Below are 21841 nucleotides of genomic sequence, written 5' to 3' on the forward strand. Positions count from 1 at the left end.
GCAGGATTATCTTAACTACATTTAGATTTGCAGTAGATGAGTGTTCATTAGATGAATAGAAACTCAGCAGTCTTTGTTTTATTCAACAATTACAGGATGCAGCTATAAATGGGTCAGTCTCTGGGTCAGCTGAACAGTTTCCTGGGAATTTTTTGCTGAAAGCTCTTCTGTTCAAATGAATGTATAGTCAGTGGGATGGAACTTTAATCATTTTCTAAACTGATTAAAATATTTCTGACTCTGATAACTGTCAAAAACTATTCAAAGGGGGGTGCTATCCAAAGTGAATAAAAAGTTTCTATTTAATATATGATATATTCATATGCTTAATCAAATCAGGATATTTATGTCATTAAAATCTCTTAGACTGGCAAAGTGGGGCTTTATTTATTGTTTATGAAGTTGAATTTGATTCAATGCATTTTGTATTTCCAAATCACCTTTAAGGCTGCTGCTGTTTTATCAGTAATGTAGGACCTTTTTGTAATTTCTTGATTGTTTTTTTTTCTTTTGCTTGCTTTTGCTTTACACTGCTTTCTGAAATGTTTCTGCCATAAATCAGGTCAGCTCCCAGATTAAAGATGTGGGAGTTGGGAAAAGACAGTGTAATCAGCTCCATTACACAAATGCTTAATCAGCATCAATTTTATAGATAATGAATTTAATCCCAGATGTGTCAGGAGTACTTCAACATAGCTAGTGCTTTTTGGAAAAGAAGCATATAAAGACATTAAAAAGTTTTTAAAAACACCTTTAGTCTAAGGCTGGAGAGACAGCATAATGGTTCTGCAAAAGAGTTTAATGCCTGAGTTTCTGAGGTCCCAGGTTCAGTCCCCAGCATCACCATAAGGCAGAGCTGAGCAGTGCTCTGGTATCTATCTATATCTGTCTATCTGTCTATCTGTCTATCTATCTATCATTAAAAATAAATAAAATATTAAAAAAAACATATTTAGTCTAAACCTGCAGTTTTAAATATTAATGGTGATAATGATCAACATCAATTATCTTCTTCTTCTTCTAGCGTTTGCCCTTCTTCCGTAGCCAGTCAACAGCGTCAGGTTGAAAGCTGTCAGGAGCTGCTTGTTGCTGGCTTTGAAAGTGACTGGGATCCATGTGGATTCAGTCGGCTACGAAGGATCGTCAGTTTCCCCAATGAATGGGGACTCACGGGATGCACCACGGGAAGGTCGATCCAATGCATCCCGTCAATTATCTAATATACCTCTTTAGAAATGCTTTTATTTTTAAGAAATAGAATTAAAGCCTTTATTCAAAAGACTTTCATACTTGAGGCTCCAAAGTCCCAGGTTCAATGCCCCCCACTACCAGAAATCTTCCCCTTTCCCCTTCCCCTTCACTTTTACCCTCTTTCCTCTTTCCTCTTCTCCCCTCCTCCTTGAAAATTTTTAATTATCTTTATTTATTTATTGGATAGTGACAGAAACTGAGAAGATAGGGAGAGAGATAGAGACAGAGAGGCAGTCCTGCACTCGTGAAGCTTTCCCCCTGCAGGTGGGGACCAGGGACTTGAATCTGGGTCTTTGTGCACTGTAATGTGTGCGCTTAACCAGGTGCACCGCCACCTAGCCCTGGAGTTTTCTTTTCTTTATTATTATTATTATTATTACTATCATTTCATTGGATTTTCCACATAGGTAATCATTTTGGCTGAAAATGAGAAGTCTTGCTGTATTTTCTATTATTTAGTTACTATGATGGCTGAAATAAAAATGGGGTCTTTAACAAATGCTTATGAAGATGTTCAGGAATTGGAACCATTTCTTTATATGTTATGGATGAACCATATATGTCATAGATGGAACCATTATATGTTACGGATGTTTGTCCATCCAAGACCCTTATAGGCAGTTCATGGGCTGAGGGAAGTCTGCATCTGCAAACATGTTCCCTTCAAGAATGACTCCAAGGGCAAGGTTTCTTTTTATGTGATGAAAATATTCTGAAATTAGATAGTAGTCACCATTCAATTCTGAGAATATAGTGAAAACTACTGGATTTTCTAAAAAAAATTTTACATTTATTTATTTTCCCTGTTGTTACCCTTTTTTATTGTTGTTGTAGTTATTGTTGTTGTTATTGATGTCGTCATTGCTGGATAGGACAGAGAGAAATGGAGAAAGGAGGGGAAGACAGAGAGGGGGAGAGAAAGATAGACACCTACAGACCTGCTTCACGGCCTGTGAAGCGACTCCCCTGTAGGTGGGGAGCTGGGGACTCGAACCGGCATCCTTACGCCGTCCTTGCGCTTTGCGCCACCTGAGCTTAACCCACTGCACTACCGCCTGACTCCCAAAACTACTGGATTTTATACTTATACTTATTGTTATTATATAAGAACCCAGGCCTCACCTGTGCGTGATTTTGACACTCTAAACTGCTTTTTCATTCAGAGACAGTTAGAGGGGGGATAGACACCACAGGACCAGAGCTTCATCTGGTGCCATTCCACGGCTCATGGGATGCTGTGACTTGAACCTGGGGGAACACACATAGCAAGGCATGCACCTCAGAAGCTGTCTTTGTAGTCCTGACCCTTATACTGTAAAAAGGTTATTTCAAAGAGTAGAGAAATAGCTTGCCTAGATAATCTGCTGCTTTGCCATGTGCCTGCCCCAGGTTCAGGCCCAGTCCCCGTCTCATTGAAGGAAACTTATGTCCTGTGTTCTCATTTACTCCGCGTTTCTGCGTCTCCATCTAAAAAAATTCATTTTATTGTTTGTAAATTAAAGATATTGTAAAAACTAACACTACGAGACTCTCTTAACTTCCTGAGTTTGTTTTTTATCTCTTTAACCTTTCTTGGCTTATAGTGGTGCTGGGGATTGAGTCTAGGACTGCAGTGCCTCAGGCACGAAAGTATTTTGCAGAACCATTATTCTATCTCCCTATCTCTCTCTCTCAAGATTTACTTACTGTCATGAGAGAAATAGAAGGAGGGAGGCAGAGAGAGAGGGAGAGGGAGAAAGAAGGAGAGACTGACCAGAGAACTGCTCACCTCTGGTATATAGTGGTGGCAAGAATTAAACCTGGTACCTTTGGGGCCTCAGTCATACAAGTCTGGTCTGCTACTGCTGTACTATCCCTGCAATTGAAAAGTTCTTTTTTTCCAATAAAATTGACTTTTATATTTGGCTGATCTTAGCTGATGCTTAAAATGCCTTCAGAACTGTCACTTTATATTATATTAGACAAAATATAACTGGACTTTGAACACTTTTTTTTTTTGGATATTTATTAGTCCTTAGACTATGCTCCAGTAAGAAATGTATAGTTCAAATATGTGGTCAGATTCTCACTTGAAATAACTTTAAATTCATGGTTTAATTCCTTTCATATGCATTGGTTTGATATACAATTACGTTTGCTACTGTTTCTCCTCAATTTTAGGATTGCTTTCCTTTGTTGATTCAGTCTATCCCTACACAGTTAAAACAACATTCACATGGCTCAAAAGTCCGAACTGTTGGACTAGGGAGCTATCTCAGCTAGGTAGAGTACAGGACTTGCAAACCTGAGGCCTGAAGTTCTGTTACTCCCACTGTAGAAGCTAGAGTTGAATGGTGCTCTGATCCCCCACCCCAACTCACTTTCCACTCTTTCTTTAAAATAAATGATTGGTAAAAAATATATAAACAGAACACCTCACTTGGATAGTGCTCTGTTTTATTGTATGTACATCCTAAGTTTGAGCCCAGTCCTCACCACACTGCAAAGTTATGGCCTTGTTAACTTTCTCTCTTTGCCTCTGGCTCAATCTAAAAAACAAGTAAGCAAACAAAAAAACCAAACAAACAGATAGACAAATAATTATTTCAGGAAATCTTGTTTCCATTTCTATTCCTTTTCTTCCTGTTTGTCCTTCCCTCTGCTAATTCTACTAGTATTCATTTTCTTTTGTTTTCAGGGTTTCTGGAAAAAATAAGCAAAAAAAAAAGTCAAATATATATGTGTGTGTGTGTGTATTTATCTTATTTGTGTCTCCTTTCATATGAAGAAGGTAGCATTCTGTATATACTGTTAAGCTTTTTTTCACTCATGTACTGTAACTCATTCAAACTACACAGAAACTTTATTTTTTTCCTTTAAGTGAATGTATTTCATTGTGTGGGTAGTTTATTCAGTCGGTTCCTTGCTGGCCAACATTCAGATTGTTTTAAACATTTTTCTGTCACAAACAATTTTGCAACAACTGGCTCTGTGAATGTTGCTTAGTATTTATCTTTCTTTCTTTCTCTCTTTCTTTCTTTTTTTTTTTTTTTACCAGAGCATTACTCAGCTCTGGCTTATTGCTGGGGATTGAACCTGGGACCTTGGAGCCTCAGGCATGAGTGCTTGTGTAATCTTTTGCCATCTTCTCTACCCATTGCTTAGTATTTATCTACCTTCAGGGTAGATTTCTTTCTTCCTTTCTTAATTTATTCCTCTCTTTCTTTCTTTCTCCCTCCCTCACTCCCTCCCTTCCTTCCTCCCTCCCTCCCTCCCTTCCTTTGTCCCTTCCTCCCTCCCTCCCTCCCTCCCTCCCTCCCTCCCTCCCTTCCTTCCTTCCTTCCTCCCTTCCTCCCTCCCTCCTTCCCTTCCTTCTTTTCTTTACCAGAGCACTGCTCAGCTCTGGTTTATGGTGGTGTGGGGATTGAATCTGGGACTTGGAGCCTCAGTCTGTTTGCATAACCATTATGCTATCTACCCCCGCCTGCCCTGAGGTAGATTTCTAGAAGTGACATTCCTTTTAGTAATGTCCAGTGGGTCCAACATTGAATGCATCTGCAATGTATGCGTGTGTGCTTCCCCACGACTTTGCTCGCCCAGTGTATTTGGATTTTACTTGCCAGCCTTTGGATTTGTGCCTATTCGACATGTGAGAAATGACACCTCACTGAGGCTTTAATGTACATTTTTCTTATTGTGAGTTGAAGCTAAGCATCTTTTCATGCCTCAACAAGCAGTTGGGTTTTCCTTTTCTGAGAGCTGCTTTTTAAATGTTTGTTTCTCTCTAAATATAAGGCCATTTGTAAAATAGCTTAAAGAGAGATAAATTTATTAATCAGAGAAAGAGAGGGAAGGAGGTCTTCACTCTGGCACTTACAGTGCTGCTGCTCTGGCTCTGGATCTCATGGTTGACAGTCCTGTACTTCACTGCGCCACCTCCCGGCCCGCTCTGGAATTCTTTTCGTCATGCAACATGTTAATATTTTCTCACCGACTATCCATTCATTGACTTCTCACAGACTACCAAAATCACCTTTGAAATGGCAAAAACAATATAGGGAGATTAAAGAAAGAAGCCTTGCTTTTCTATGGTCTCAATATAACTTATTTTTGCAAATTCTCTCCCAATTCGTATTATTTAGAGAATTCTAGCAGCTGGTCACATGTTTTTATTGTTTTTGCCACTTAAAATTAGAGGTACGTCGCGTCAGTGGGCTTCATTCTCATAAAGTATTTTCTTGAGGCATGGTAATTTCTAAACAAAACAAAACAAAACAACAAACAACCAAACAAAAAAACTGGAATCAGTACACCTTAACATCTGGATTCTTGATTCACTTCCGGCCCTCCCAAGGTCACTGGAAGTTGTTACAGGCAAGAGTTAAGTCCTCCTCAGCACCTGGAAGAAAGACTGAGTCAGTACTGGGGCCAGCAAGTCTATGTTGAGTTCCCTTTGGAGACCTGATGCGAGCTAATTCCATGACTTTTATTCCTGTCCTCAACCACCGCCCACAGCGCCCACACTTGGAAAACTGTCCGCCCTCGCCTGTCCTCTTATTTGATACGGCTGGTGCTTCAGACAGCGATTTCCCGATCTCCCTCCTCTTTCTTTCCTTTCTCCTTCCTTGTCCTCCTCTGCTCTCTGAGTCATGACCTTTTATAACCAACATCTGTAGCTGACAGGGTAGAGAATTTACTCGGTGTTTAAATCTGTTTAATAGAACATTTGCATTGGGAGTAGAGGAAGTTAATGTTTCCCCAGCTCCTCCCCCAATCTTCCTTTAGATGTTTTTCTCTGGCAAAGATAAGGTAACTAGATTTATAATTTTACATAAGTAAAAGCATAATTTTATTATTTGAAGCTATTTTTGATATAATATAAACATTCACGACATCTAAATAATAGGTGAGCTTGCTTTTATTTTTAGAAAATTAGTTACATAATGAATCTAGTCACATCTTAGTTTGATTGCATCATTTCTTTTTTTTTTTAATTGGGGGATTAACAGTTTACAGTCGACAGTAAAACACAATAGTTTGTACATGTGTAACATTTCCCAGCTTTCCACATAACAATTCAACCCCCACTAGGTCCTCCTCTGCATTTCTTATTTTCTTATTCTGTTTTTCTTCCTTGCTTATAGGAGAATAAATGCGTATATACTGTTTTCCTGAGAATATTTATTTATTTTCATTTTTTAAATTTGTGATTATTGGCTTATAAGACTGTAAGGCTGGGAGTTGGGCGGTAGCGCAGCAGGTTAAGCGCAAGTGGCGCAAAGGGCAAGGACCAGCGTTAAGGATCTCTGTTTGAGCCTGGCTCCCCACCTGCAGGGGACTCGCTTCACAGGCGGTGAAGCCGGTCTGCAGGTGTCTATATTTCTCTCCTCTTCTCTGTCTTCCCCTCCTCTCTCCATTTCTTTCTGTCCTATCCAACAATGATGACATCAACAACAACTACAACAACAAACAACAAGGGCAACCAAAGGGAGTAATAATTTAAAAAAGGACTGTGAGATCACAGTGTATAGTTCTGTACCATACCCACCATCAAAGTTCTGTGTCCCTACCCTTCCTGGGAGTAATTATTACTTATTTACTTTGGATTAAAAGGTTAATTCTTTATAAGGGTAGTTCCACACATTAGTCTGTTAAAATACAACTTAATTTCTGTCTTCACTGTGGAAATCACATTGAATATGATTTTTTTTTTTGCTACCAGGCTTGAATGTGATTTTATAATCTTAATATATTATATACATTTTTTTCCCATTGATGTGATTGCCTGAGGCATTTTCTTTTCTCCATTCTGACCAGTATTATAACAGCTATTTTTGCCTCTGCAGATTGGAATAAGAGTAGATGAAGAATGAAAAAAAAGGGGGGGTTCCTTTGTTTGGGGCTGCTTAGCAGTTATCATGAGTATAATTTCTGGAACTAGGCAGAACCTAAGGGCAGTGTTAGCCTTTTAAAAAACAGCTGAAAGAGATCATTTTCCTTTGTTGCTCTATCATTACTGTGGGATCATGACATTTTCTCACATGATTAAAAAAAAAGCTGTGATCCTCACAGCTGCCTTGACAGTCCACCTGCCACGGGGTGGGGGGGTGATTTTGAGATTGTGCATGGCTCCCTCACTTACACTGCAGCATAACCACCTCTCACTTTCCCATGCCAATGAATGTTAATTGATAATCCCTTTGGGGTCTCGTTCAGTCACCAGTTTCAACCTTCTCCTTCATCTTATCTCCAAGTTCTGTACATGAGAATGGACACAATGAATGAAGTTGAACTTAATCTCTTTCCTTTCTTTTCCTGACTTCATTCTCAACTGCCGGGCTGACAGGATAATTTTCCTACATATTTTCACTGAGTCACCTCCCTTTATTGTTTAAAAAAACTTGGCGAGTTCCTCTCAGAACCTTCTTCCTCTCTGTTCTTAGTTTAAGAGACTAATATCTTAGGATAGGCTAATCAGCTAATTTCCATTTTATTCTTCTGGCTACTGCAGCATCTACTGGGTTATTGTCTCTTTGATCAACACCTTCTAATGGCTGAACATCCCCAGGGACTCTTGATTCTCCTTGCTTTTCTGCAAGAATTTAGACAACAGGTTCTGTTGCCAGAGATTCAGACGCTGTCTTTGACAATCAACTCTGCTTGCTTGTTATTTGCTTCCTTTCCCCTCATTTAAATAGGACCTGTCTTCCTATCAGCTAGGACTTTTCATGCTGCCTCCTGGTTGTTAAGACGTAGCCTGTGGTGTCCCCATTTGAATCTTTTCTACCTTTATTTCATGATTTCAATCTCTCCCTTCTCAAAGTCTCATTGAATTTCATTTCTTCTGGGCCTAGTTCTTTTGAGGGCCAAGATATTTCCCTACCATGCTGGCACGCAGCCTAGTGAGTGCTAGGAGACTCCATACCTTCAATGTTCAGAAACCAGTTCCTGCTTGTCTCCTGATCTCCTTTATTTCTTTTTCAATCCCCTTGTTGCTCATAAAGCCAATTTAGCTTTTATTTGTTAACTTAGATTCAACCCACATTAGGCATGCAAACTGATTTCACTTTACTCTTTTGGGTCCCTGTGACTTCCATATCAGCTGGCTTAATTTGGTTCTCACTAAGGGGATGCACCCTGGTTCTACCAAGTATTGCATATTTCTTCTCCTTGCGTTATTTTCTTGAGTCCCTTCTGATTTGTAATTTTTTTTTTTTAGTATCATTTTATGGGGTGGTGGATAATACAGTTGTTGACACACGGGTCCAGTTTTTCATCTGCCCATGATAGGTGTCTGCAAAATCACTTTTAGCCCTAGATTAGTTCCTTTTCCACCATCATTCACCAGGACCCCACACACACACACACACACAAAGAAAAAAACTGGGAAAGTTTTATGATATCTGAAAAATTAATCCAAACCATTCTCCTCCTTCTGCTCAACTTTTTCTCTGTCTAGTTTGTCTAAGATTCAGGGTCATGGCAAGCTGAACTACCTTCTTCTTCTAGCATTTGCCCTTCTTCCGTAACCAGTCAACAGCGTCAGGTTGAGCCTGATGTAAAGTTTCGAAACCTCCTTTGAATCTGGAGAGGTGGCAGTCGTTGACTATGTGGGTCATAGTCTGTCTGGAGCCGCAGGGGCAGTTCGGGTCGTCTCTGGCTCCCCAGCGATGGAACATAGTGGCGCACCGGCCATGGCCTGTTCCATAGCGATTGAGGAGGGCCCAGTCATAACGTGCGAGGTCAAAGCTGGGTTGATGCTTGCAGGGGTCTGTGATGAGGTGTTTGTTCTTGACCTCAGCTGACTGCCAACTCTGTTTCCAAGAGACTGGAACAGAGAAGTTCAGTGTAGGCGTAGGGGACCAGATTGGGTGACGAGACGTCAAGCGTTGGACAGGGTGGGCGAAGATATCTGCGTATATTGGCAGGTCCGGTCGAGCGAAGACGTGGGAAATGAACTTAGATGATGCCGCTGAACTACCTGACAAACAAACAAACAAAAACCACTTGTGATTGGATAAAGATATTCCATAAATTCTTTTGTGATAAAAAATGAAAACCAAAAATCAAAACACCCTAAAGTTTATCTCCCAGGGATACTGGTGATGAGATGATTAGAAGCCTTGGCAACTTTAGTAGGTCAACTATAGAGTTCTTTGAGAGCATGATTTTGTTTTTCTAAGTCACTCCTTAGGCATTTTAAATCTACCATCTAGATACTTGACTTATCTGTGGATCAAGCTAACCTATCATCTGTGTAACACTGCTATCGTGTTGACAGACTCTGCATTGGACTTTTAGTTTATTCTGGTATCTGTTTCCTACATAGATTTTATGCTATATACATTTAAGTGAATTCAGTATATGTACTAGTATCACTCACACTGTTCTCACCCTGTCAATTCTAAATTTCAACATTAAAAAAATGCATATGGGGCAGAGGAGACAGTATAATGGTTATGCACACAGACTCTCAGGACTGACACTCAGAGTTCTCAGGTTCTGTTTCTCACACCACCATAAACCAGAGCTTATCAGTCCCCTGATAAGTAAAAAACAAACAAGCAAACACAAAAACTTATGTACCCCAGAAAATCAAGTCAAGGCAAATACTTTATTTGAAGTGTAAATAAATATGAAGTTATTTTTTCCAGAGAGGGGGACAAATGGCTCCATTATAGACCTAATATATTTACTTATTTATACATTTACTAATTTTATCAGAGCACTGTTCAGTTCTAGTTTATGGTGGAGCTTTTAATATCTCTTTGCATAACTATTATGCTAGCTCCCCAGTCCAGTTGTAGACCTGAAAGATGATTTATTACACCCAAACTGTGGATGTTTAAAAAGAAAAAAAAAGCAAAGAGAATTTTATCAAGAGTTCTAAAAACTGAGGCTTTTATTTATTTAATCTAAAACATTTTTAGATATCTTAATTTAGGTGCTAACTGCTTTGAAAGTGCAAAAGTGAAGGTTTATAATCTCATTGTGGAAACAAAGCACAGATACATAAATTCTTTTTTAAAAAATTTATTAGGGAATTAATGTTTTACATTCGAAAGTAAATACAATAGTTTGTACATGCATAACATTTCCCAGTTTTCCACATAACAACACAACCCCCACTAGGTCCTCTGTCATCCTTTTTGGACCTATATTCTCCCCCACCCACCCACCCCAGAGACTTTTACTTTGGTACAATACACCAGCTCCACTTCAGGTTCTACTTGTGTTTTTCTTCTGATCTTGTTTTTCAACCTCTGCGTGAGAGTGAGATCATCCCATATTCATCCTTCTGTTTCTGACTTATTTCATTTAACATGAATTTTTCAAGGGTGGTCACCATTTTTTATAGGTGAGTAGTATTCCATTGTGTATATATACCACAACTTGCTCAGTCACTCATCTGTTGTTGGACACCTGGGTTGCTTCCAGGTTTTGGCTACTACAAATTGTGCTGCTAAGAATGTATGTGTACACAGGTCTTTTTGGATGGGTGTGTTGGGTTCCTTAGGACATATCCCCAGTAAAGGAATTGCAGGATCATAGGGTAGGCCCATTTCTAGCCTTCTGAGAGTTCTCCAGACTGTTCTCCACAGAGGTTGGACCAATTGACATTCCCACCAGCAGTGCAGGAGGGTCCCTTTGACCCCACAACCTCTTCAGCATTTGCTGCTGCTACCGCTTCTGATGTATGACATTCTCACAGGAGTGAAGTGGTATCTCATTGTTGTCTTTATTTGCATTTCTCTGACAATCAAAGACTTGGAGCATTTTTTCATGTGTTTCTCAGCCTTTTGGATCTCTTCTGTGGTGAATATTCTGTCCATTTCCTCTCCCCATTTTTGGATGGGGCTATTTGTTTACTTGTTGTTGAGTTTGGCAAGCTCTTTATATATTTTGGTTATTAGATTCTTGTCTGATGTATGGCATATAAAGATCTTCTCCCATTCTGTGAGGGGTCTCTTGGCTTGGGTATTGGTTTCTTTTGTTGTGCAGAAGCTTTTTAATTTGATGTAGTCCCATAGGTTTATGCTTGCCTTAGTCTTATTTGTAATTGGATTTGTTTCATTGAAGATATCTTTAAATTTTATGTGGAAAAGAGTTCTGCCAATATTTTTCTCTAAGTATCTGATGGTTTCTGGTCTAACATCCAAGTCCTTGATCCACTTGGAATTTACTTTTGTATTTGGTGAAATATAGTGGTTCAGTTTCATACTTCTGCATGTTCCAACCCATTTTTTCCAACACCATTTGTTGAAGAGACTCTGCTTTCCCCACTGAATAGTCTGGGCACCTTTGTCAGTAGGTGTGGGGGCTTACTTCTGGGCTCTCAATTCTATTCCAAGATACATAAATTCTAAAACAGATTATGAGACGAGACAGTATCGATTAGTTATACAAATGCAATGACTATTAAATGTTTTTATATTTCTATTTAAAATAAAGGGACCATTAAAAAATACCAACTGTAAAGCAAAAACACACGAAATGGGCCTTCCTTATTGCAGACCATAAACACTGACCCATAATAATAGTCACAAAATGGTAGGTGGGGGAGTTGGGTGGTAGCACAGTGGGTTAAGCGCATGTGGCACAAAGCGCAAGGACTGCCATAAGGATCCCAGTTCGAGCCCCCGGCTCCCCACCTACAGGGGAGTTGCTTCACAGGTGGTGGTGAAGCAGATCTCCCTCTCTCTATCTTCTCCTCTGTCACTCAATTTCTCTCTGTCTTATCCAACAACAATGACAGCAGTAATAACTACAGCAATAAAACAACAAGGGCAATAAAAGGGAGTAAATAAATAAATATTTAAAAAACTGGGTTGTATTGTTATGTGGAAAACTGAGAAATGTTATGCATACACAAACTATTGTATTTACAGTCGAATGTAAAACACTAATTCCCCAGTTAAAAAAAAAGAAATTAATAAAAAATTACTTATCAAGGCAAAAAATAAGGAGTTGAAAAAAAAAACTGAAAAAAAATGGTATGTGGAGCTAGGTGGTGGCACACATAGATGAACACACAAGTTACATGTACAAGGACCGGGGTTCAAGCTCCTAGTCCTGATCCTCAGGAGGAAGCTTCCTGAATAGTGAAGCAGTGCTGCTGGTGTCTTCTTCTCTCCCTCTCTATCTCCCTCTTCTCTCTCAATTTCTCTCTGCTTCTTTTTAAAAAAATATTTTATTTTATTTATTCTTTTATTATTTATTTCCCCTTGTAATGCCCTTGTTGTAGTTATAATTTTTGTTGTTGTTGATGTCGTTGTTGTTGAATAGGACAGAGAGAAATGGAGAGAGGAGGGGAAAACAGAGAGGGGGAGAGAAAGACAGACACCTGCAGACCTGCTTCACTGCCTGTGAAGTGACTCCCCTGCAGGTGGGGAGCAGGGGGCTTGAACCAGGATCCTTATGCCGGTCGTTGTGCTTTGTGTCACGTGCACTTAACCCACTGTGCTACTGCCCGACCCCCTTCTCTCTGTTTCTATCCAGTAAATAAATAAATAAATAAAATATAAAAAAAAGGAAATGGTAGGCATGCATAATTTTATAGAATAAAACAGTTTTTGTGATGGCAGAGATAGGAAAAAGAATCATTCAATTCCAGTCATGAAATGCAGGGGAAGAGAGGCAGTTATAATTTCTCTCTAGACCCTTTGAACTGAGATTAAAGTCCTAAGATGTGTTAGTGACTTTTGCTATCTAAATAACAGGGCCCAAATAAGGCCTTAAAAAACAAAAATATAGGACAAACTTTACATGAAGCTATGGAAACAGAATGGATTGTTTTGCTCAAAATAGAATACCTATATTTAGGAGCTTTTAGTCTGGCATGACCTTGACATTTAAGCCAACACTGTAGTTTTAAGGCTGATAGAAACCCCCACCCTTTACACTTTGTCTCTAAATCATTCAGTGGACTTAACTTCTTGGCCACAGTTGAATGAAAATTGAATGTAAACAGTATGTTTCTACCTAAGGAGTTTAAAATCTTAATCTCTTGGTGTCCCTAGCCAACAACCCATTGTGAATGGCCACTCCTGATAATCTACCATAACATTATCTGTGACCATTCCTATGATTAAATAAGGAATGTGCATGTGTTGAGTTCTAGTGTGGCCTTAGGAGATGCCTGGCCTAAACTAAGTCTGCTTTTATTAGCTGAATGACTCATGGCAAACTACAGCCCCTTCCTGGGTGTCTCTTTCATCATATGTCAGTCATATGAAGAAATCAGGCTAGCATAGTCATTTTCAAGCAAGTTGGACTATGAAGTCAGCTGGAAAACTTTTAGAAAATGCCAGGGCAGGCTGCTTCTTGAGATCCTCATTTAATTGGTTTGTGTTAGGGACCAGGTATTATTATTACTATTTTGAGAAAGTTTTCTGATTGAGTCTAATATGTAACCAGACTTGAAACAACTAGGTCAGAATAGCCAGTATGACATTAACTTGAAAAAAATTGTGTGAAATGATAGGCTTTCAGGGCCATAACTAATGTCAGAGACCACTTTTAATAAAAAGAATCTAAAATTGCCAGCACAAGTTTAAATTTTAAAGAGTATATTTTAAAGAGTATAATTTTAAAGAGTATATTTGTTTATAATGAAGAAAAAAATCACTGAAAATATAAATTAAACAAACTAGCAAATACAAGACTCACAGAAGTAATCCAGAAAAATAACTCTTTATTCAATATTTAACTACTAGGGTCTGATAGCTGGTTTCTTCATTTTATTTTTTTTTATAATTTAAAATTTTTTTATATTTATTTACCCTTTTGTTGCCCTTGTTTTTTATTGTTGCGGTTATTATTGTTGTTGTTACTGATGTCGTCATTGTTGGATAGGACAGAGAGAAATGGAGAGAGGAGGGGAAGACAGAGAGGGGGAGAGAAAGATAGACACCTGCAGACCTGCTTCACCTGTGAAGCCACTCCCCTGCAGGTGGCAAGCGGGGGCTGAACTGGGATCCGTATGGCGGTCCTTGAGCTTTGTGCCACGTGTGCTTAACCTGCTGCGCTATCGTCCGACCCCCGGTTTCTTCATTTGCATTGATACTGAGGTAATTATTAATTTCTTTTTTTATTTATTTGATGACCCATGTGTTACTCAGAAACAGGTTGTTTAGTCTCCAAACTTTTTTTGTGTGGTTGATTTCTACCTTCATACCATCGTGGTCTCAGAAGTTGCATTTTATGGTTTTAATATTCACATATTTGTTTAGGCTTCTTTGTGACCCAGCATATGATCAATCATGTGAATGTTCCATGTGTACTTGAGAAGAATGTGTATTCATTCCTTTTGGGATGGAAAATTCTTTATATATCTGTAAGGTCCTTCTCATCTATGGTTTAATTTAAGATTGCTATTTTCCTATTGATTTTTTATACTATATATATATATATAATTTATTTAATTTCCCTTTTGTTGCCCTTATTTAACATTGCTGTGGTTATTGATGTCATTGTTGTTGGATAGGACAAAGAGAAATGGAGAGAGGAGGGGAAGACGGAGAGGGGGAGAGAAAGACAGACACCTGCAGACCTACTTCACCACTTGTGAAGCGACTCCCCTGCAGGTGGGGAGCTGGGGGCTCCAACCAGGATCCTTACAACGCGGGTCCTTGCACTTTATGCCACATGCGCTTAACCCGCTGCACCGTCGCCTGACTCCCATATTTATATATTTTTTCCCAAAGCGGTGAACCACTGGATTCTAGTGAGAACGTGGTTTGAACCTGCAGCTCTTCTACCTCAGAGTCCATGTGGCAGAGCTACTACACCAGGTCAGCGCTCTGCATAAATATTTATTTACTATTGGATAGGGACAGAGATAAATTGAGAGGGGAGATAGAGATGGAGATAGAGAGATACCTGCAGGGGGGGCCAGGGCTTTGAACGCAGGTTCTTGAGCACTGTAATGTGCGCACTTAACCAGGTGCTGCTGGTCCACTTCCCTATTGATTTTTTGTCTAGATAGTCTGTCTCTTGTTGTAAGTGGTGTGGTTAGATCTCCTGCTATTATTATGCTGCTTTCAATGTCCACTCAAAGTTCAGTAAGTACCTGTTTTATATATTTGGGTGCACCTGAGTCTGGGGCATGAATATTTATAATGGTTATTGTCTTTTTTTTTTTTTAAAGATTTTATTTGTTTGTTTATTTATTTATTTATGAGAAAGATAGGAGGAGAGAAAGAACCAGACATAACTCTGGTACATGTGCTGTCGGGGATTGAACTCAGGAACTCATGTTTGAGAATTCAGTGCTTTATATATTGCACCACCTCCAGGACTACGTTATTGTCTTCCTTTTGGATTAATCCTTTGACCATTATGTTGTATTCCTCTCTGTTTCTGTTTACTTTCTTAAACTGAAAGTCTATTTTTATTTGAGAACAGAATCACTGTGCCTGCCCATTTTTCTGAATTAGTAGCTTGGAACATCTTGCTCCAACTTCTTACATTAAGCTTCTGTTTGTCTTCTTTGGATGTGTGTTTCCTGAAGACATAAAATAGATGGATCCTGTTCTTTAATCCATTTAGCTACTCTGAGTCTTTTGAGAGGTGAATTTAGGCCATTCATGTTTAGAGTGATTATTGATGTATGTATATTTACATCCATTCCAGTTTTTGTTTTGAGTTTCTTTTAAATTGTTGATTCCTTACCTATTTGTTTCTGTCATTTTGTGTATGGACTTCTATGATAAGTTTCCCACTGTTTTCTCTTGTACTTTTTGTAAATCACTGTACTTTGTTTTGTATTGTGGTTACCATAAGGCTAATGACCAGCATAATACATCTTAAAATGTCTTTTTTTTTTTTTAAGTTTTTTAATATCTTTATTGTGGAATTAATGATTTACATTCGACAGTAAATACAATAGTTTGTACATGCATAACATTTCTCAGTTTTCCATATAACAATACAACCCCCATTAAGTCCTTTGCCATCCTTTCTGACCTGTATTCTCCCCCACCCACCCATCCCAGAGTCTTTTACATTGGTGCATTATGTCAGCTCCAGTCCAAATTTTGCTTAGTGTTTTCTCTTCTGATCTTGTTTTTCAACTTCTGCCTGAGAGTGAGATCATTCCATATTCATCCTTCTGTTTCTGACTTATTTCACTTAACATGAATTTTTCAAGGTCCATCCAAGATCGGCTGAAAATGATGAAGTTACCATTTTTTATAGGTGAGTAGTATTCCATTGTGCATATATACCACAACTTGCTCAGCCACTCATCTGTTGTTGGACACCTGGGTTGCTTCCAGGTTTTGGCTACTACAAATTGTGCTGTTAAGGACATATGTGTACACAGATCTTTTTGGATGGGTGTGTTGGGTTTCTTAGGACATATCCCCAGTAAAGGAATTGCAGGATCATAGGGTAGGCCCATTTCTAGCCTTCTGAGAGTTCTCCAGGCTGTTCTCCACAGAGGTTGAACCAACTGACAGTCCTACCAGCAGAGCAGGAGGGTCCCTTTGACCCCACAACCTCTTCAGCATTTGCTGCTGTTATCTTTCCTGATGTATGACATTCTCACAGGGGTGAAGTGGTATATCATTGTTGTCTTTATTTGCATTTCTCTGATAATCAAAGACTTGGAGCATTTTTTCCTGTGTTTCTCAGCCTTTTGGATCTCTTCTGTGGTGAATATTCTGTCCATGTCCTCTTCCCATTTTTGGATGGGATTATTTGTTTTCTTGTGATTGAGTTTGGCAAGCTCTTTATATATTTTGTTACTAGCCTTTTGTCTGATGTATGGCATGTGAAGATCTCCCATTCTGTGAGGGGTCTCTTGGTTTAGGTAGTGGCTTCATTTGTTGTGCAGAAGCTTTTTAATTTGATGTAGTCCCATAGGTTTATGCTTGCCTTAGTCTTATTTGTAATTGGATTTGTTTCATTGAAGATATCTTTAAATTTTATGTAGAAAAGAGTTCTGCCAATACTTTCCTCTAAGTATCTGATGGTTTCTGGTCTAACATTCAAGTCCTTAACCGACTTGGAATTTACTTTTGTATTTGGTGAAATATAGTGGTTCAGTTTCATCTTCTGCATATTTCAACCCATTTTTTCCAACACCATTTGTTGAAGAGACTCTGCTTTCCCCATTGAATAGTCTGGGCACCTTTGTCAAAGATTAGATGTCCATAGGTGTGGGGGCTTACTTCTGGGCTCTCAATTCTAATCCACTGGTCAGTGTGTCTATTCATGTTCCAGTACCAAGCAGTTTTGATGACAATGATCCTATAGTACAATTTGAGATCTGGGAGTGTAATTTCTCCAGTTCTGTTCTTTCTTCTCAAGATTGTTTTGGCAATTCCAGGTCTTTTCTGGTTCCAGATAAACATTTGTAGCATTTGTTCTATTCTCCTAAAAAATGTGGTTGGGATATTGATGAGGATAACATTAAATTTGTAGATGGCTCTGGGTAGTATATTCATTTTGATGATGTTAATTTTTCCAACCCATGAACATGGAATATCCTTCTACTTCTTTGTGTCTTTTTCAATTTCCTTGAGTAGTGACTCATAATTTTCAGTATACAAGTCTTTCACTTCTTTGGTTAGGTTTATTCCTAGATATTTTATTGTTTTTGTTGCTATAGTAAAAGGAATTTATTTCTGGATTTCAACTTCTTCTTAGTGTTTGCATAGAGGAATGCCACTGACTTTTGAATGTGAATTTTGTAGCCTGAAATCTTACTGTGTTGCCTGATGGTTTCCAAAAGCTTCTTGCTGGATTCTTTAGGTTTTTTTTTATGTATACTATCATGTTATCTGCAAATAGAGAGAGTTTGACTTCTTCTCTTCCAATCTGTATGCATTATTTCCTTGCTCCTACCTGATTGCTATGGCAAGAACTACAACACTATGGTGAATAATAATGGTGATAGTGGGCATCCCTGTCTAATACCTGATCTGAGGGGAAATGCTTCCAGTTTTTCACCATTGAGTATGATGTTGGCTGTAGGTTTGCTATATAGAGACTCCACTATCTTGAGGAATTTTCCATCTATACTCATTTTTTTGTAGTGTTTTGATCATGAAGGGATGTTGTATTTTGTGAAAGGTTTTTTCTGTATCTATTGATATGACCATGTGGTTTTTGGTCTTGCTTTTATTGATATGGTGGATCAAGTGATTGATTTACATATATTAAGCCAACCTTGCATACCTGGGATAAACCCCATTCGGCCATCATGAACAATCTTTTTAATATACTGCTGTATCCGGTTGGCTAGAATTTGTTCAATATTTTAGCATCTATGTTCATCAGAGATATTGATCTGTAGTTTTCTTTTTTTAAATTTTTTAAATATTTATTTATTTATGCACTTTTGTTGCCCTTGTTTTATTGTTGTAGTTATTATTGTTATTGATGTCATCGTTATTGGATAGGACAGAGAGAAATGAAGAGAAGAGGGGAAGACAAAGAGGGGGAGACAAATATAGACACCTGCAGACCTGCTTCACTACCTGTGAAGCGACTCCCCTGCAGGCAGGGAGTCGGGGTCTTGAACTGGGATCCTTATGCAGGTCCTTGGGCTTTGCACCACATTTGCTTAACCTGCTGCACTACTGCCCGACTCCCAGATCTGTAGTTTTCTTTTTTTGGTTGTGTCCCTGTCTGCTTTTGGTATCAGAGTGATGTTGGCTTCATAGAATCTGGAAGGAAATGTTCCAGTGTCTTCAGTCTTCTGGATGACTTTTAAAAGTAGAGGTATTAACTCGTCCTTGTAGAGTTCATTTGTAAAACCATCTGGTCCAGGACTTTTATTCTTGGGAAGGTTTTTGATACCTGTTTCAATATCATTAGCTGTGATGGGCCTGTTCATGTTATCTAGTTCTTCTTTACTTAATTTTGGAAGTTCATAGGTATCTAGGAAATTGTCCATTTCTTCCAGGTTCTCTAGCTCGCTGGCATATAGTTGTTCATAGAAGCCTTGCATGATATGTTGAATTTCTGCAGTGCCTGTTGTGATATCTCCTCTTTCATTTGTGATACAATTTATTTGGGTCTTCTCCCTTTTTTGTTTTGTCAGTTTGGCTAAAAATTTGCAATTAAAAAATTTTATTATCTTTATTTATTGGATAGAGACAGAAATCAGGAGGGTAAGGGGAGATAGAGAGGGAAAGAGACACCTGTAGCCCTGCTTCACCACTCATGAAACTTCCTCCCCTGCAGGTGGGGACCAAGGGCTTGAACCTGGTACCTTGTGCACTGAAATGTGTGCACTTAACAAGATACACCACTGCCTGGCCCCTAGGTTTGTCAATTTTGTTCACTCTTTTGAAGAACCAACATTTACTTTCATTGATCTTTTGTATGGTTTTCTTATTTTCAATGTTATTGATTTCTGCCCTAACTTTAGTGATTTCTGTCCTTCTGGTTGCCTTAGGGTTCCTTTGTTTTCTTCTTCTAGGTCTTTAAGATGTGCACTCAGTCTGTTTATTTGTGCTTTTTCTTGTTTCCTAATGTGTGCTTGTATCAGTATGAACTTCCCTCTCAGTACTGCCTTAGTTGTGACCCAAATATTTTAATAGCTTGTGTCTTCATTTTCATTGAACTCTAGAAACACTCTGATTTCTTCCTTTATTTCCTCTTTGACCCAGTAGTTGTTAAGTAGTGTACTGTTGAGCTTCCACATTTGGGGACTATTACTAAACTTTTGTTGATTGTTAAGTGTTAGTTTAATTCCACTGTGTTCTGAGAAGATGCTTGGGATGATTTCAATGCTTTTGAATTTGCTGATGCTGTTTTTGTGGCCTAACATATGGTCTATCCTTGAGAATGACCCATGTGGACTTGAGTAGAATGTGTATTTCCAGTTTCTTGGGATGAATGACTCTGAAAATGCCCCATAGTTGTAGTTTATCTATCGCCTCCTTTAGATCCCTCATGTCTTTATTGATTTTTCTGCCTGGATTATCTGTCAAGTTGAGAGAGTAGGGTGTTGAAGTCCCTTAATATGACTCTGTTGCTGTAAATATATTGCTGTAGCTCTTTCAGCAGATGTTTAATGTATTTAGATGGCTTCTCATTGGGTGTATAGATGTTAATAATTGTTAAGTCCTCTTGATTGACTGATCCTCTGAGCATTAAGTATTGTCCATCCCTATCTTTTAAAATTTATTGATTTTAAAGTCTATCATGTCAGATATGAGAATAACTTACTGACATTTTTTGTGGGCTGTTGGTTAGTGTGATAGTTTTCCTGTGTTTGTCTTGTTGAGTTAGGTGGGTTTCCTGTAGATAGCATATTGTTGGGTTGTACTTTCTGATCCATCTTCCTACTCTGTGCCTTTTAAAAGGTGAATTCAGGCCATTGATATTTATTCATATCAAAGACTGAAGATATTTTAATGCCATTCTTATAGAGTTTTAGAGTGTTCTGATATATGGCCTATTTATGGTCGTCTGACTGTTTATAGACCTTTCAGAACTCCTTTCAGGGCAGGCTTGGTGATAGTAGATTCCTTCAGCTGTCACTTGTCTGATAAGGTTTTGATGCCTACATCTAGTCTGACTGAAAGTCTATCAGGACACAGTAGTCTTGGTTGACTACTGTGTAGTTTTTCATTGAACACTCGATAGATATCTTGCCATTCTCTTCTGGCCTGTTGTGTTTGTGTGGAGGAGTCTGCTGCTAATCTTATGGATTTTCTCTGTAGGTGACTCTTTGTTTTTCTCTTGCAGCCTTCAGGATCCTTTCTTTATCCTTATTCCTTTCCATTCTAAGTAGGATGTGTCTTGATATCTTTAAGTCTGGGTTAATTCTGTTTTCGACCCTCTGGTCTTCTTGAACCATTATGTCTTTGATGTTGTCTAGACTAGAGAAGTTCTCAGCTATTATGTCATGAAGAATGCTTTCTTCCCCTCCCTCTCTTTTTTCCCCTGGTAAGCCAATAATGTGTATATTATTTCTTTTGTAGTCATCCCATGGGTTTCTGTTGTTGTTTTTAGTATCTCTTAAATTTATTTTTGAGATCTCTTACTTCTTTTATACTTGTTTCTAATTCGTCCTCAATCTTGCTAATTCTGTCTTCAGCCTCATTTAATCTATTCTCTCCCCCCTCTACTGATTTCTGTTGTTCATCTATTTTGTTACCCTGTTCTGATACTGTTTTAGCTTATTCAGCTAGCTGTGTTCTTAGTTCAGCTATTTCAGCTTTCAGCTCTCTAATAACCTTGAGATAATTAGTGTTTTCTTCCAGGGTCTCATTTGTTGTTTCTGCATTTCTGATGACAATTCTTTCAAACTATTTACTCACTTCTGTGATTATTTCCTTAACTAGTGTTTGTATGTTGACCTCATTATTTTGTGGTTCAACCTTTGGGCGGCTTTTAGCTGGACTCTTTTCCTGGTTCACTTCTCCAATATTTCTTTTTGTTGGTTTAACCATTTTATATAGTATGTTATGAGGCCCCTCTGTCAGCATTTTTCAAATTACTGATCACTCTTGCCTGGATTGTCTTGTGTCTAAATTAGGTAATTAAAGGGTTCACAGTTGTGGAAATTGCCAGTTGTCTCAATATTATTTTAACCTCTGAGTTGGAGCACAGTGGCTTAAAAGCCTCTTTTGTTCTTTTCCTTCCCTGT

This window comes from Erinaceus europaeus, chromosome 1 (assembly GCF_950295315.1).
Source record: "Erinaceus europaeus chromosome 1, mEriEur2.1, whole genome shotgun sequence".
NCBI lineage: Eukaryota > Metazoa > Chordata > Mammalia > Eulipotyphla > Erinaceidae > Erinaceus > Erinaceus europaeus.